At 41.8% G+C, this 14119-nt stretch overlaps 1 long non-coding RNA gene across 1 annotated transcript; it reads left to right on the top strand.

Annotated features, from left to right (window-relative positions):
• Positions 1–2297: 2297 nt before the first annotated feature.
• Positions 2298–7711, top strand: LOC135387136 (uncharacterized). Its single transcript, XR_010420886.1, has 3 exons — positions 2298–2624; positions 2706–2919; positions 4490–7711. It is a non-coding gene; the product is annotated as an uncharacterized LOC135387136 (long non-coding RNA).
• The last annotated feature ends 6408 nt before the right edge of the window (positions 7712–14119 follow it).

The raw sequence follows: 14119 nt of genomic DNA, 5'->3' as shown, positions 1-14119 counted from the left end.
TGCACTAATCCACCGAATGCGCCTCGATGTGGCCTTTACAGCTCAGTGGGGTTACCGCTTGAGACAAGTTGACTCTCCCACCTGCTGCCATTGTGGTGCTCTTGAGGATCTGGAGCATATTCTTCTTCATTGCCCTCACTACCAAACTTCCCAGCAAACCGTTAATATCCCTGGAACATCCCTACAAGGTCGCGAACGTCCTGAATATCTCGACATCTGTAGGATATCTATGGGATATCACACAATTTCAATGCGTGTTGGGCTTACTCCAGTAGACAACAGATGTCCCTGGTACGTTGGAAGGATATCGCGCTCGGGATGTTTGAATGTCCCATGACAGGCAGCCTGCATATCCTAGGGATGTCTATGGGAGATCCAGGAAAGATTTGTTTGTCCTTATAGAGGCGGTAACCTGAATTAAAAACACAGTAGTTGATAGGAAGGGATGTTGCAAATGTTGTTGGGTATACTGTGAGTTGATGCAGAAACACAGGAATTGCGAAGATACATCCTCATCACCGTTACAAATGGTTTACGCCACGCTTCCCCTAACGAACGTGTGTGTAACGATCTGTATTTCAGTATATGTTCCATCCAGCTCGCAAATAGAGGTTACTGCGGGTTTTCCCAAGTGGTCCAAGTAAGGCGGGCGGGGTTCGGCTCTTATGCTGGCAGGTCCCATAGTGTTGCTGTACTGTGCTGAATCCTGTTAGGCTAAGGTAAGATTTTGCTCCCCAAATGGGAACAATAGTATCAAATGGGTTAAAACACACAAATATTATTTGCTGGTACACAGTTGCAGTGTTCTCTACGCACTCTACGAACACCAAATATGTGATGCACAAAATTTTTAAAAGCAAAATATGTACGATATTCGTAATCTCCCTTATATATCCAAATATCCGTGACAGACGTCGCAGGGACTTTCAGTGGATCTACAAACATGGCAGAAATGCTAGTCGCTGGGATATCGCATGGCTGTAAAACGGATCTGTGGCAAACTCCACTGGATATCCAAATGTCCCGGGCAGGATATCTTACGGACATTTGCTGGATGTATCTGGTTTGCTGGGTTCCCGAACCACACTCTCCGAGTCTCCTCGTCAGCTGGACTCTCGCCCTTTCTCCCTATCGAAATTGCTTGGTTCCTGGCCCAATCCAGCCCAGCAACGCTCTACGCTCAGAGCTCTTCTGACATTTCTGGACACCATCAGACTTCGATCGTTATTGTGAAGGGGCTCGTTATTTTATTCCCCCATTCCAACCAGCAATGGGGTAGAGTATCGCCTGCGGCGATGAAACTCCCCACTCTCCAAGGCCAAAATAAAGTTGTTGTCAGCGGACACAAAGCTAACGAAAGAAAGAGAGGACTCCGACGTGACGTAACAAATAACAACTTTAAAGGGACGGTCTCGTACACCCTGGCCCATCCACAAAGCGTACCATACGATTCCTCATTGCTGAAAACGTAATACTGTGAATTCGCTCGTCCAGAATGGTCACGGTTATTAAATAAACGAAATAAGTTGATAAGAACAGCGCCAGCACATTGCGATTTCTGTTGGCAACAGCGATATCCGCTACGATGGCAGACCGCTTATTGGATGAACAAATCGTCTGCTCTCGCGCCTTTTTGCAGCGGTGAGAGTAGACGACTTCCAAAAGGTGCTCGAGGATCACGGCGACGGCAATAAATTTGCTGCATGTGGTCTGGTCAAACGAAAGACACGTATTGTAAAATGTGGCCGAACAACAATGTCAATACGTCTCGCATCTTCATTTCGAGCGGGAGTTTACGTGGATGACTCCACCTAATAAAGGCAGTTGACGCTTACCCAGACGGAACATATTGTCCCTCGGATATCCGAGATTGATCCTTACGTCCGTGTCCGTGGCGGGATACCCGCAGGACGTCCTTCGGAGATCAGCCCACGGACAACGAACTTTCGTTAGCCCACGGACGTCCCTAAATGGATGTAGAAATTTCGTGATCCGTGGGACGTCCTTCTATGGGCATTTGAACAGATCTTAATTCATTGACACAGTCAAAATTTGAAAGTCGATGTCCATGTACACTGTTTGCAGGATGAAAAGGGGGAAAGGAACGCTCTTCTTGTTGTGCATTGTAACCAATAGTAACCCAGTACAATGTGCTGCAATGGTGTCCATATTTGCAGTATGTGAACTGCGATAATAAAATCAAAAATAGTTTTCTAACATTAATTATAAACTAAAAAGTAATTCAAATAACTTTATCGGAACCGAAAGCATAAATATTTTTTAAAAATTATTTTGGCTAGATACGAAACCCGAGCCGATCGAACGGCTGCATCTGCATGGCTGAATCAGTCTAGTCCGGCGCCATCTTTGTTTTTGTGAGCTCGGTGTTTGCACGTGAGATCACCGTTTTCTTCGCACGCGTCCGCTTTCTCAAAATGTGTTGTATGAGGTGGATTGCGAAGCAGCAGTGGGATATTTTCCCTGAATGGGCTATGCAGATCCTAGAGTAGGAGCGAGTCTTCTCACAGAATCGAGACAATCAAGATGGCATCGAAAGGCAGCCCTGCCGTGTCCTCGTTGTGTGTTGGATAGAAGAAGAACCTCCGGTTGAGGACCACATTTCGGTAAGCTTATATGAATTTCGTGTCTTATCGACACCGGTGGGGGGGCTGCAATAAAAATAATCTCTCGTCCTGGTGTTTCAGCGTTGAAGACGACGAATACGTTGGGGGAACCGGGGCGAGCAGTAACACGCGGGCAAGCAGTATACCTGCTCGAAAAGGACGACTCAAGTTTCAGTGCAGGCCGCGACTTTTACTTGGTGTGTGTGAGCTTGTGCCTTTATTGTCATCAACCAAGGAACTTCTCTGACACAATTCGTGAGAAAAGAACGATGCGCACTGCACAGCAGCTAGCTAGGTGAGTACGAAATTTTAGGGTTTAACGAGGCATGGTTTAGTAATTATGAGGTGTCGACTCATAATGGTCACATCGGCTAACTTTTCCTTAGTCGTATGCTTTCAAACTCGCGCAATTATACGCCTTTTAAATTTGCAATCTTTCACGTTTTTCTCTACGTAACATATACTGAGTCACAACCTGGTCACTATATATCTACGTACTATACAAGTTGTCATTTAGCTATGCAATATCAGTAAGTTATACTGTGCTATTTCTCTGTTGAAAGACAGTCTGGTGGAACTGGTACACACCACGTTGGATGCATTACAGGAATTCATGACTACCTGTGCACATGGTGATCATGTACTAAGGTCATGTACTGAGAATGTGACTTCAGTCAGACCATTGTGTACTTCTAAACCCTGCATACATCAGAACTGCTTCACTTCAGGAGGTTGATTATAGACATTGTGTTTAATTTTATGTGATACCACAAGTACTGTTTTTGCAGTTCTGACCTACGTGTAAGCAAATATTTTGTGTGAGATAGTATATAGAACTACCACACGGCTACTTAATTAAAATGCAATGATTAAATTTTCTTAACTGCAATAATTAATTAAATTGGAGGTTTTCGTGCAGTACTGAGATCAGCACAATGTCGGGAAATTCTTGTTCAAAGGACCACGTGACACGAATTATTTATGGTCAGATTTTTCTTTTACAATGCCGAAAGCAAGGCAAAACTGTGGAAGAAGTGCAGGCACTACACTACCATTTCTGTTCGAGAGCCAAATGCTTCGACTAAAATATGCGCCAGATTGGTGTGACAGCTGACAGCGATAAACGTTGCTCTATTGGCTGCGGTCCACATACGTAGCTATGCCATGAGGGGTCAAACTGCAATCAGCTCGATTAAACAGCCATTTCAAATTTTGCATTTCATCATTTCCATCATAATTTTTGTAGTACACTGTTGGCATTAATGCAGCAAAATGGTATTCTTACATTGCAAGTGTTTAGGAAAATTAGTCTTGCTTTTTTTATAATAGGTTATTGGAGAAGTTGAAGGTGAAACTGCCGTCCAATGTAGAACGTGCTACAACGCGGCGTACACGGCATAATGCCCACAAACGTTTCTTAGTGTCCATTAATTTTTGCATGTATCAATGCTTTTAAGAGTAATTATTTTCCCCGTACTGAGCTGGATTGGAATTCTCTACTGCGTCGTTCTGAAATCTGAAAATCTGAGAGAGAGTTGGACAGCATTTTGTCTTGATATTCCTTGCTTTGCTGTAACTCCTGCTAGGGTCAGAGGGCCTCTAGTATATGTTAAAGCAAATAAATAGAACCGTATGTTACCACGCATCCCTTACTTGGTTACTTCACACAAAGCTGGGCTTTTGTGACTCTCTCTAATGTGGCAGTAGGATGTAAATTTCACGTGTAGTGACCATCGAATAGTTCTAAGAGAATTTTGGGAAACTTACTTCACGGTTAACTGTGCTATACCCATAAGCTTCTGACCCAGATTGATTAACACAGGAACTGTGTTCTCTGCATTGTTCAGTCGACTGTTGTCTTTCAGGTCGGTGAGAAGCAGATTCCGAAGGGGATTAGCCGATGAGGCTTCGTTAAGGATCCTGACCATTTCGCTCAGATTCACTCCAGACAAGAACTCCTGATTGTATACCCCAGGAGCAACAAGGGAGGTCATGTCTGAACTTGCACGTCAGGACCAGAAAGCAGTTTCAGCAGGGCAGCACAGGACAAGATGCTGAGGACACAGTGACCACCGTGCAACTGAAGTCTTGCCTGTGTCCCATGTGATGAACAGTTGTCTACCCATAGTTTTCTACATTACATACTACCTGCCTGTGGAACCCCCCAGCTCTTATGTACAGGTATCCGCACAGTTAACTAATCTCCAGCTCCTGTGGCTTTGCCCCGATAAGCGCCCAACTAACGGCTGACGACGCAAACACTAGTGAACTCGTCCAGAGGTGGCGGGATTTTTCTTCTACTGCATTCCTGTGCGCACTCGTGCTATAAGACAAAAACATACACGCGCGCAACAGAATAGCAGAAAAAAAGATAAGAAGTCTGCAATCTTCATCTTTTTTTCTTTGTGTGTGTGTCTCATACGACATACCTTCGTTTGTAAGCGTGAGTTGGGCCCACCCCTGGACGAGGTCACTTGTGTTTGCGTCGCCAGCCGCTAGTTGGGCACTTATCGGAGCAAAGCCACGGGAGCGGGAGATGGGTTATCTGTACAGATACCTGTACATAAAAAAGATTTAGGACATTTAGCAAAAGCTCGGTATACCTGAGCAAAGCTCCCAGAATTTTTTCAACTTTGCACAGCTGAGAATTTAATTACTTTTACAGCTGTCATATCTTAGTACTTGCATTTTCCTCAAGTAAATCTTGGTCCCTGTTGCAAACGCCCTTGCCAAACACATGCCATGTTTTCCGGTCCATAAAATAGTCTTATTCAGTGCCGGATTTAGAGGAGGGCTGACGGGGCACTTGTCCCGGGGCCCCCACCACTGTAATTCCGGCACTGGTCTTATTACTGATGTCAGGCCACAGAGACAGTAGTCAGTAATTTAGATAGCTATTTGGATTTCTACCTTTTATACCTTAGATATTTTGAATTTACCTCAAGTACAAACAGTTTTGCTTTTAGGCTGCAGCAGAGCGCTCCTTTGTGTTCCTATTGACCTTTTGATGGGCTTGCTGGTGGTTAACGAATTTACACTCAGTCTTCTGTGCTGCTGTGCGCACAAAGGTCATGTGCCATAACGACATTATGTACAGCTTCTATAAAGATTTTCCAATTTTGGAATATGTCCTGTACGCCTTAGCAAGCCTCACACAAATTTCGTAAGTTTTAGTGCTTCACGTTGCTTATAGTTTAGTTAGTCGTGTTTACAACTATTCATCTCGATTGGTTGTGTTTGTCACATTCATTTTACCGGTGAACATCCAGATCCAATTGAGTAACAAGCAATCTGTTTTGCATGCTGTTTTTTCATACCTGTTGCAAAAATCTTTGCCAAACAAGAGCATCGTGTACTATACAAGCACGGTTGTCTGAGATATGCATCTTTTCCAAATTTTCTTGTTGTCCTTTCTGTGTCCTATTCTTTTCCAAGGTGACAATGGGGAATTGTGTGGCCACAGGCTGCAGCTTTTAGACAACTGTGTCCAGTTATTTTCGTCCATAAAAAGGCACAGTATAGGGAGTGTGCGATAAACTGGTGGCGCCGCGATGCGGCCTCCGGAGAAAGTACCTCGCGTGATAGCCGCCGGGTAGCTAGCTTTGTTTACATGTGAAGTGCGGGTGTCTTTTTTTGCTACACTGGAACTGTTGGATCGCTAACTGTGACAGCACCTAAAAGAACTCTTCATTAGGGACCTGATGTTTCATTTCTCGTGATTTCTATGCTTCCAATACCACCGAGGTCACTAGACTGGCAGCGAATAGCGTTTGTGACGCGCGTTCGGCCATTGCATGAGGTGTGCACAACATATTCTATTTCTTTTGTTCTAGTTTCAATGAAACTGAATGAGGACCTGCAAAATGATCAATTATTTACAGTTGCCACTTTCGTGACAGTGAAACGCCGCTGGATCGTGTTACTGATTGAGGTGTTTCATCGCCAGTGCCCAGAGACGATATTGCTCACGGTAATCTGGTTGACGAGTCTCACAGTGAGAACGGAAGTTCTACGTTGTCCAAAAGGTTTAGTTTTAATATTTACGCACCAACCATTTCACAGCTGTCGTGCCGCAAGCCTATGGCGGTAACCGAGGTAAAAACTCATATAATTTCTTCTTTGAGTATCTCTTTAGCGTTTTGTATCTGAAGATACTGGAAAAACTGCAGTACAAGTTTAGACAATAAGTTGTGACCTCACGTGTTTATTTGTATGGATAAAACGGACGCAGGGTGTAGATTTCTGTGACGAAGCTATGTGTGTGCAAAGAGGACGAAAGGAATACAAGACTCAGTCAAAAACATGTTACAAGTGGCTGAAATCAGAGAAATACACGTATATAGCCTTCGCTAGCAAGCCAAGATTTTGTGAGGCGTCAAATAACCATCCTCTCGACGTATCACTTACAGGTGTTTTGACCAGACAGACGCGAGTGGCTGTTCTCTTTCTGCACTGTTAGATGCATTATAAATACGGTGGTTGCTTCTGTGCAGTTTGTCTCAATTCTCTTCGTTCGCGCCCCAGAAAGGTTCCACATTATTTGCACTTCGAAAATTAGCCCTTCTAATTACGGCGGTCGCCACGCAAGCTACGGTTCCACTTCAGAATGCATAGAACGGGCGACGTGGTATCACGTCGGATACTTCCAAGACCGCCACTGGCGGCGCTGTCGCGACGGAGCAGCGCGCCCCCTTTAGGTGTCGCACGGTCCCTATATGTGCCTTTTTGTTACCTCAGTGGTTTTTATGCCCTTACAGTTTAGTTTTTTATACATGTGTATGTACTATTAGCATTTACCTAAAGCTACAGTTTTACCGATGCCTTCAGGGCAAATCAGAGGACTCTTTTTTATGATAGTGAGCTTATCGACGATCTCGCTGGTGCTCTAGGTTCACCCTGTACGCAAATATATGTATTGCCATCTTGATATGTATCTCAGAATTTTTTGTTTTCTAATTTACATCTTATATACGTTCTTCGCAATATTTTGCTACCTTGCCTTACATTTGCTGTTGATGTGTGAGGTTATTTTGCTTCCATCTACTGGAAGGTTTTTAAGAATAAACCTAGTTATTCTTACATTTGCATCCAGTGTGGCAAGTGGTTTCATAGTGAACACGTGCTCTAGTTGCACGAACGGATATAATTAGTAATAACAATCAATAAAAACCCTCGGAGTAGCCACGTCCGTGGCTCGTCCTTGATCGGACGTATTTCGGAATGTCCGAGAGGTGGCCACTCGGACGTCCGTAGGACGTCAGGCGGAAAATAGCTGATATCCCACGGACATCCGCATGTCCGGCTTCGGATATCCTGTGGACAACCGTGGGCTTTTTATTTCCGTCTGGGTATTTACTAACTTGTCTCGTATCGTTCGGTATTTTGAGCACTTCTAGTTCGTCTTACCTGCGAAAAGAATATTAAGTATGGAAGTGGTGGAAACGTAACCCGGGTGTATAACAACTCTTTTGTCGACGACAATGTGACGAAAGTGGATATAGAAAAGTACCTGTTGGGAGTCACATACTCGAAGCATCTTCAACAAAAGGTCTGATTGTCACACGCGTGCGTGTACTCCGCACGTTTCGTTCACGATGCATATGAGGTAAAAGACGTTCTGCGAGCACGATATGTAAGGGACGGCGCCTGACGCAGCTCAAACTAAAAGATGTCGACTGTCACGCAGTCAACTGTTAGCGGCAACGGTGTCCAAAGAACTGGATACGCGCAGTATTGAAATGTAGGTATTACTTTGTTGATAATAGCCAAAAGTGATGTGTACAGAAATTGTCGGCACCGCACGAAACGGCAGTCCCGCGTACCTCGGTAGTATTGCGAGAAGGAAGTGCTTGATCCAGCAGGCTACATCAGTTTGTTTTGCATATAGCCTCTCTAAGGTATTATCCCTATACCGGAGCAGTATATCGCCAAAATATGCTCAATAATGTTGTCTTGTACCCCTTCAGTAGCTGACACTAACTGATGAGAGTGGCACTCCTTCCTGTGCCAGAATCAACACCTATTAATGGGTCACAAATATAACAACTCCAATTCGCAGGCTTCACAGCTCTATTTAATTTTTCCCTGCACATTGCTGATGTGAGAGTATTGCATAATATAAATATGTAAGTTATAATCCACAAATCAGTGTTGTGATTATATGATGTTCAAGCAGCAAAAGACAAGACAACCTTGTTGACAGGACAGGACGACAGGTTGCTCAGAGCTTGCTGCTTGAACATCATTATGACTACCCGATACCAACAACCCAATTTTAACACAATTGGTCAGTGCTGTGGACGTACATTACAATAAGGGACAATAAAAGATGACTACATAAACACTCAACTTCGGCAACCTTTATATTCAACGTGCTGGACATGTTAGTCTGCAACCCCTGATATCGAATCAAAATGTGAGCCAGTATGGGCTCATGAACACACCGGTGTAACATGAGCAACAATAAGACTGACAACATGTAAACATGTTGCAAACCGGTGTTCCATCTTACAAATTTGTCATGGACGTCTAGGTATTTTTGATATTTTTGAAAGTTTTTAAACATTTCCATATCTTTTATATTCAACGTGCTGGACATCTTAGTCTGCAACCCCTGCCAAAATCAAAATGTGAGCCAGTATGGGCTCATGAACACACCGGTGTAGCATGAGCAACAATAAGCCAGACAACATGTAAACATGTTGCAAACCGCTGTTCCATCTTACAAATTTGTCATGGACGTCTAGGTATTTTTGATATTTTTGAAAGTTTTTAAACATTTCCAAATCTTTTATATTCAACGTTCTGGACATCTTAGCGTGCAACCCCTGACACAATCAAAATCTGAGTCAGTATGGGCTCATGAACACACCGGTGTAACATGAGCAACAATAAGCCAGACGACATGTAAACATGTTGCAAACCGCTGTTCCATCTTACAAATTTGTCATGGACATCTAGGTATTTTTGATATTTTTGAAAGTTTTTAAACATTTCCAAATCTTTTATATTCAACGTGCTGGACATCTTAGCGTGCAACCCCTGACACAATCAAAATCTGAGTCAGTATGGGCTCATGAACACACCGGTGTAACATGAGCAACAATAAGCCAGACGACATGTAAACATGTTGCAAACCGCTGTTCCATCTTACAAATTTGTCATGGACGTCTGGGTATTTTTGATATTTTTGAAAGTTTTTAAACATTTCCAAATCTTTTATATTCAACGTGCTGGACATCTTAGCGTGCAACCCCTGACACAATCAAAATCTGAGTCAGTATGAGCTCATGAACACACCGGTGTAACATGAGCAAAATAAGACTGACGACATGTAAACATGTTGCAAACCGCTGTTCCATCTTACACATTTGTCATGGACGTCCAGGTATTTTTGATATTTTTGAAAGTTTTTAAACATTTCCATATCTTTTATATTCAACGTGCTGGACATCTTAGTGTGCAACCCCTGACACAATCAAAATATGAGCCAGTATGGGCTCATGAACACACCGGTGTAACATGAGCATCAATAAGACTGACAACATGTAAACATGTTGCAAACCGCTGTTCCATCTTACAAATTTGTCATGGACGTCTAGGTATCTTTGATATTTTTGAAAGTTTTTAAACATTTCCAAATCTTTTATATTGAACGTGCTGGACATCTTAGTGTGCAACCCCTGACACAATCAAAATCTGAGTCAGTATGGGCTCGTGAACACACCGGTGTAACATGAGCAAAATAAGACTGACAACATGTAAACATGTTGCAAACTGCTGTTCCATCTTACAAATTTGTCATGGACGTCTAGGTATTTCTGATATTTTTGAAAGTTTTTAAACATTTCCATATCTTTTATATTCAACGTGCTGGACATCTTAGTGTGCAACCCCTGACACAATCAAAAACTGAGCCAGTATGGGCTCATGAACACACCGGTGTAACATGAGCAACAATAAGCCAGACGACATGTAAACATGTTGCAAACCGCTGTTCCATCTTACAAATTTGTCATGGACGTCTAGGTATTTTTGATATTTTTGAAAGTTTTTAAACATTTCCAAATCTTTTATATTCAACGTGCTGGACATCTTAGCGTGCAACCCCTGACACAATCAAAATCTGAGTCAGTATGGGCTCATGAACACACCGGTGTAACATGAGCAACAATAAGCCAGACGACATGTAAACATGTTGCAAACCGCTGTTCCATCTTACAAATTTGTCATGGACGTCTAGGTATTTTTGATATTTTTGAAAGTTTTTAAACATTTCCAAATCTTTTATATTCAACGTGCTGGACATCTTAGCGTGCAACCCCTGACACAATCAAAATCTGAGTCAGTATGGGCTCATGAACACACCGGTGTAACATGAGCAACAATAAGCCAGACGACATGTAAACATGTTGCAAACCGCTGTTCCATCTTACAAATTTGTCATGGACGTCTAGGTATTTTTGATATTTTTGAAAGTTTTTAAACATTTCCAAATCTTTTATATTCAACGTGCTGGACATCTTAGCGTGCAACCCCTGACACAATCAAAATCTGAGTCAGTATGGGCTCATAAACACACCGGTGTAACATGAGCAAAATAAGACTGACGACATGTAAACATGTTGCAAACCGCTGTTCCATCTTACACATTTGTCATGGACGTCCAGGTATTTTTGAAAGTTTTTAAACATTTCCATATCTTTTATATTCAACGTGCTGGACATCTTAGTGTGCAACCCCTGACACAATCAAAATATGAGCCAGTATGGGCTCATGAACACACCGGTGTAACATGAGCAACAATAAGACTGACAACATGTAAACATGTTGCAAACCGCTGTTCCATCTTACAAATTTGTCATTGACGTCTAGGTATCTTTGATATTTTTGAAAGTTTTTAAACATTTCAAAATCTTTTATATTGAACGTGCTGGACATCTTAGTGTGCAACCCCTGACACAATCAAAATCTGAGTCAGTATGGGCTCGTAAACACACCGGTGTAACATGAGCAAAATAAGACTGACAACATGTAAACATGTTGCAAACCGCTGTTCCATCTTACAAATTTGTCATGGACGTCTAGGTATTTTTGATATTTTTGAAAGTTTTTAAACATTTCCATATCTTTTATATTCAACGTGCTGGACATCTTAGTGTGCAACCCCTGACACAATCAAAATCTGAGCCAGTATGGGCTCATGAACACACCGGTGTAACATGAGCAACAATAAGACTGACAGCATGTAAACATGTTGCAAACCGGTGTTCCATCTTACAAATTTGTCATGGACGTCAACGTATTTTTGATATTTTTGAAAGTTTTTAAACATTTCCATATCTTTTATATTCAACGTGCTGGACATCTTAGTGTGCAACCCCTGACACAATCAAAATCTGAGCCAGTATGGGCTCATGAACACACCGGTGTAACATGAGCAACAATAAGCCAGACGACATGTAAACATGTTGCAAACCGCTGTTCCATCTTACAAATTTGTCATGGACGTCTAGGTATTTTTGATATTTTTGAAAGTTTTTAAACATTTCCAAATCTTTTATATTCAACGTGCTGGACATCTTAGCGTGCAACCCCTGACACAATCAAAATCTGAGTCAGTATGGGCTCATGAACACACCGGTGTAACATGAGCAACAATAAGCCAGACGACATGTAAACATGTTGCAAACCGCTGTTCCATCTTACAAATTTGTCATGGACGTCTAGGTATTTTTGATATTTTTGAAAGTTTTTAAACATTTCCAAATCTTTTATATTCAACGTGCTGGACATCTTAGCGTGCAACCCCTGACACAATCAAAATCTGAGTCAGTATGGGCTCATGAACACACCGGTGTAACATGAGCAACAATAAGCCAGACGACATGTAAACATGTTGCAAACCGCTGTTCCATCTTACAAATTTGTCATGGACGTCTAGGTATTTTTGATATTTTTGAAAGTTTTTAAACATTTCCAAATCTTTTATATTCAACGTGCTGGACATCTTAGCGTGCAACCCCTGACACAATCAAAATCTGAGTCAGTATGGGCTCATAAACACACCGGTGTAACATGAGCAAAATAAGACTGACGACATGTAAACATGTTGCAAACCGCTGTTCCATCTTACACATTTGTCATGGACGTCCAGGTATTTTTGAAAGTTTTTAAACATTTCCATATCTTTTATATTCAACGTGCTGGACATCTTAGTGTGCAACCCCTGACACAATCAAAATATGAGCCAGTATGGGCTCATGAACACACCGGTGTAACATGAGCAACAATAAGACTGACAACATGTAAACATGTTGCAAACCGCTGTTCCATCTTACAAATTTGTCATTGACGTCTAGGTATCTTTGATATTTTTGAAAGTTTTTAAACATTTCAAAATCTTTTATATTGAACGTGCTGGACATCTTAGTGTGCAACCCCTGACACAATCAAAATCTGAGTCAGTATGGGCTCGTAAACACACCGGTGTAACATGAGCAAAATAAGACTGACAACATGTAAACATGTTGCAAACCGCTGTTCCATCTTACAAATTTGTCATGGACGTCTAGGTATTTTTGATATTTTTGAAAGTTTTTAAACATTTCCATATCTTTTATATTCAACGTGCTGGACATCTTAGTGTGCAACCCCTGACACAATCAAAATCTGAGCCAGTATGGGCTCATGAACACACCGGTGTAACATGAGCAACAATAAGACTGACAGCATGTAAACATGTTGCAAACCGGTGTTCCATCTTACAAATTTGTCATGGACGTCAACGTATTTTTGATATTTTTGAAAGTTTTTAAACATTTCCATATCTTTTATATTCAACGTGCTGGACATCTTAGTGTGCAACCCCTGACACAATCAAAATCTGAGCCAGTATGGGCTCATGAACACACCGGTGTAACATGAGCAACAATAAGACTGGCAGCATGTAAACATGTTGCAAACCGGTGTTCCATCTTACAAATTTGTCATGGACGTCAACGTATTTTTGATATTTTTGAAAGTTTTTAAACATTTCCAAATCTTTTATATTGAACGTGCTGGACATCTTAGTGTGCAACCCCTGACACAATCAAAATCTGAGTCAGTATGGGCTCGTGAACACACCGGTGTAACATGAGCAAAATAAGACTGACAACATGTAAACATGTTGCAAACTGCTGTTCCATCTTACAAATTTGTCATGGACGTCTAGGTATTTCTGATATTTTTGAAAGTTTTTAAACATTTCCATATCTTTTATATTCAACGTGCTGGACATCTTAGTGTGCAACCCCTGACACAATCAAAAACTGAGCCAGTATGGGCTCATGAACACACCGGTGTAACATGAGCAACAATAAGCCAGACGACATGTAAACATGTTGCAAACCGCTGTTCCATCTTACAAATTTGTCATGGACGTCTAGGTATTTTTGATATTTTTGAAAGTTTTTAAACATTTCCAAATCTTTTATATTCAACGTGCTGGACAT

The sequence above is a fragment of the Ornithodoros turicata genome, chromosome 3 (assembly GCF_037126465.1).
Source record: "Ornithodoros turicata isolate Travis chromosome 3, ASM3712646v1, whole genome shotgun sequence".
Taxonomy (NCBI): Eukaryota; Metazoa; Arthropoda; class Arachnida; order Ixodida; family Argasidae; genus Ornithodoros; species Ornithodoros turicata.
Note: the sequence above shows the minus strand (reverse complement) of the source record. Positions and strands in the feature narration are given on the sequence as shown.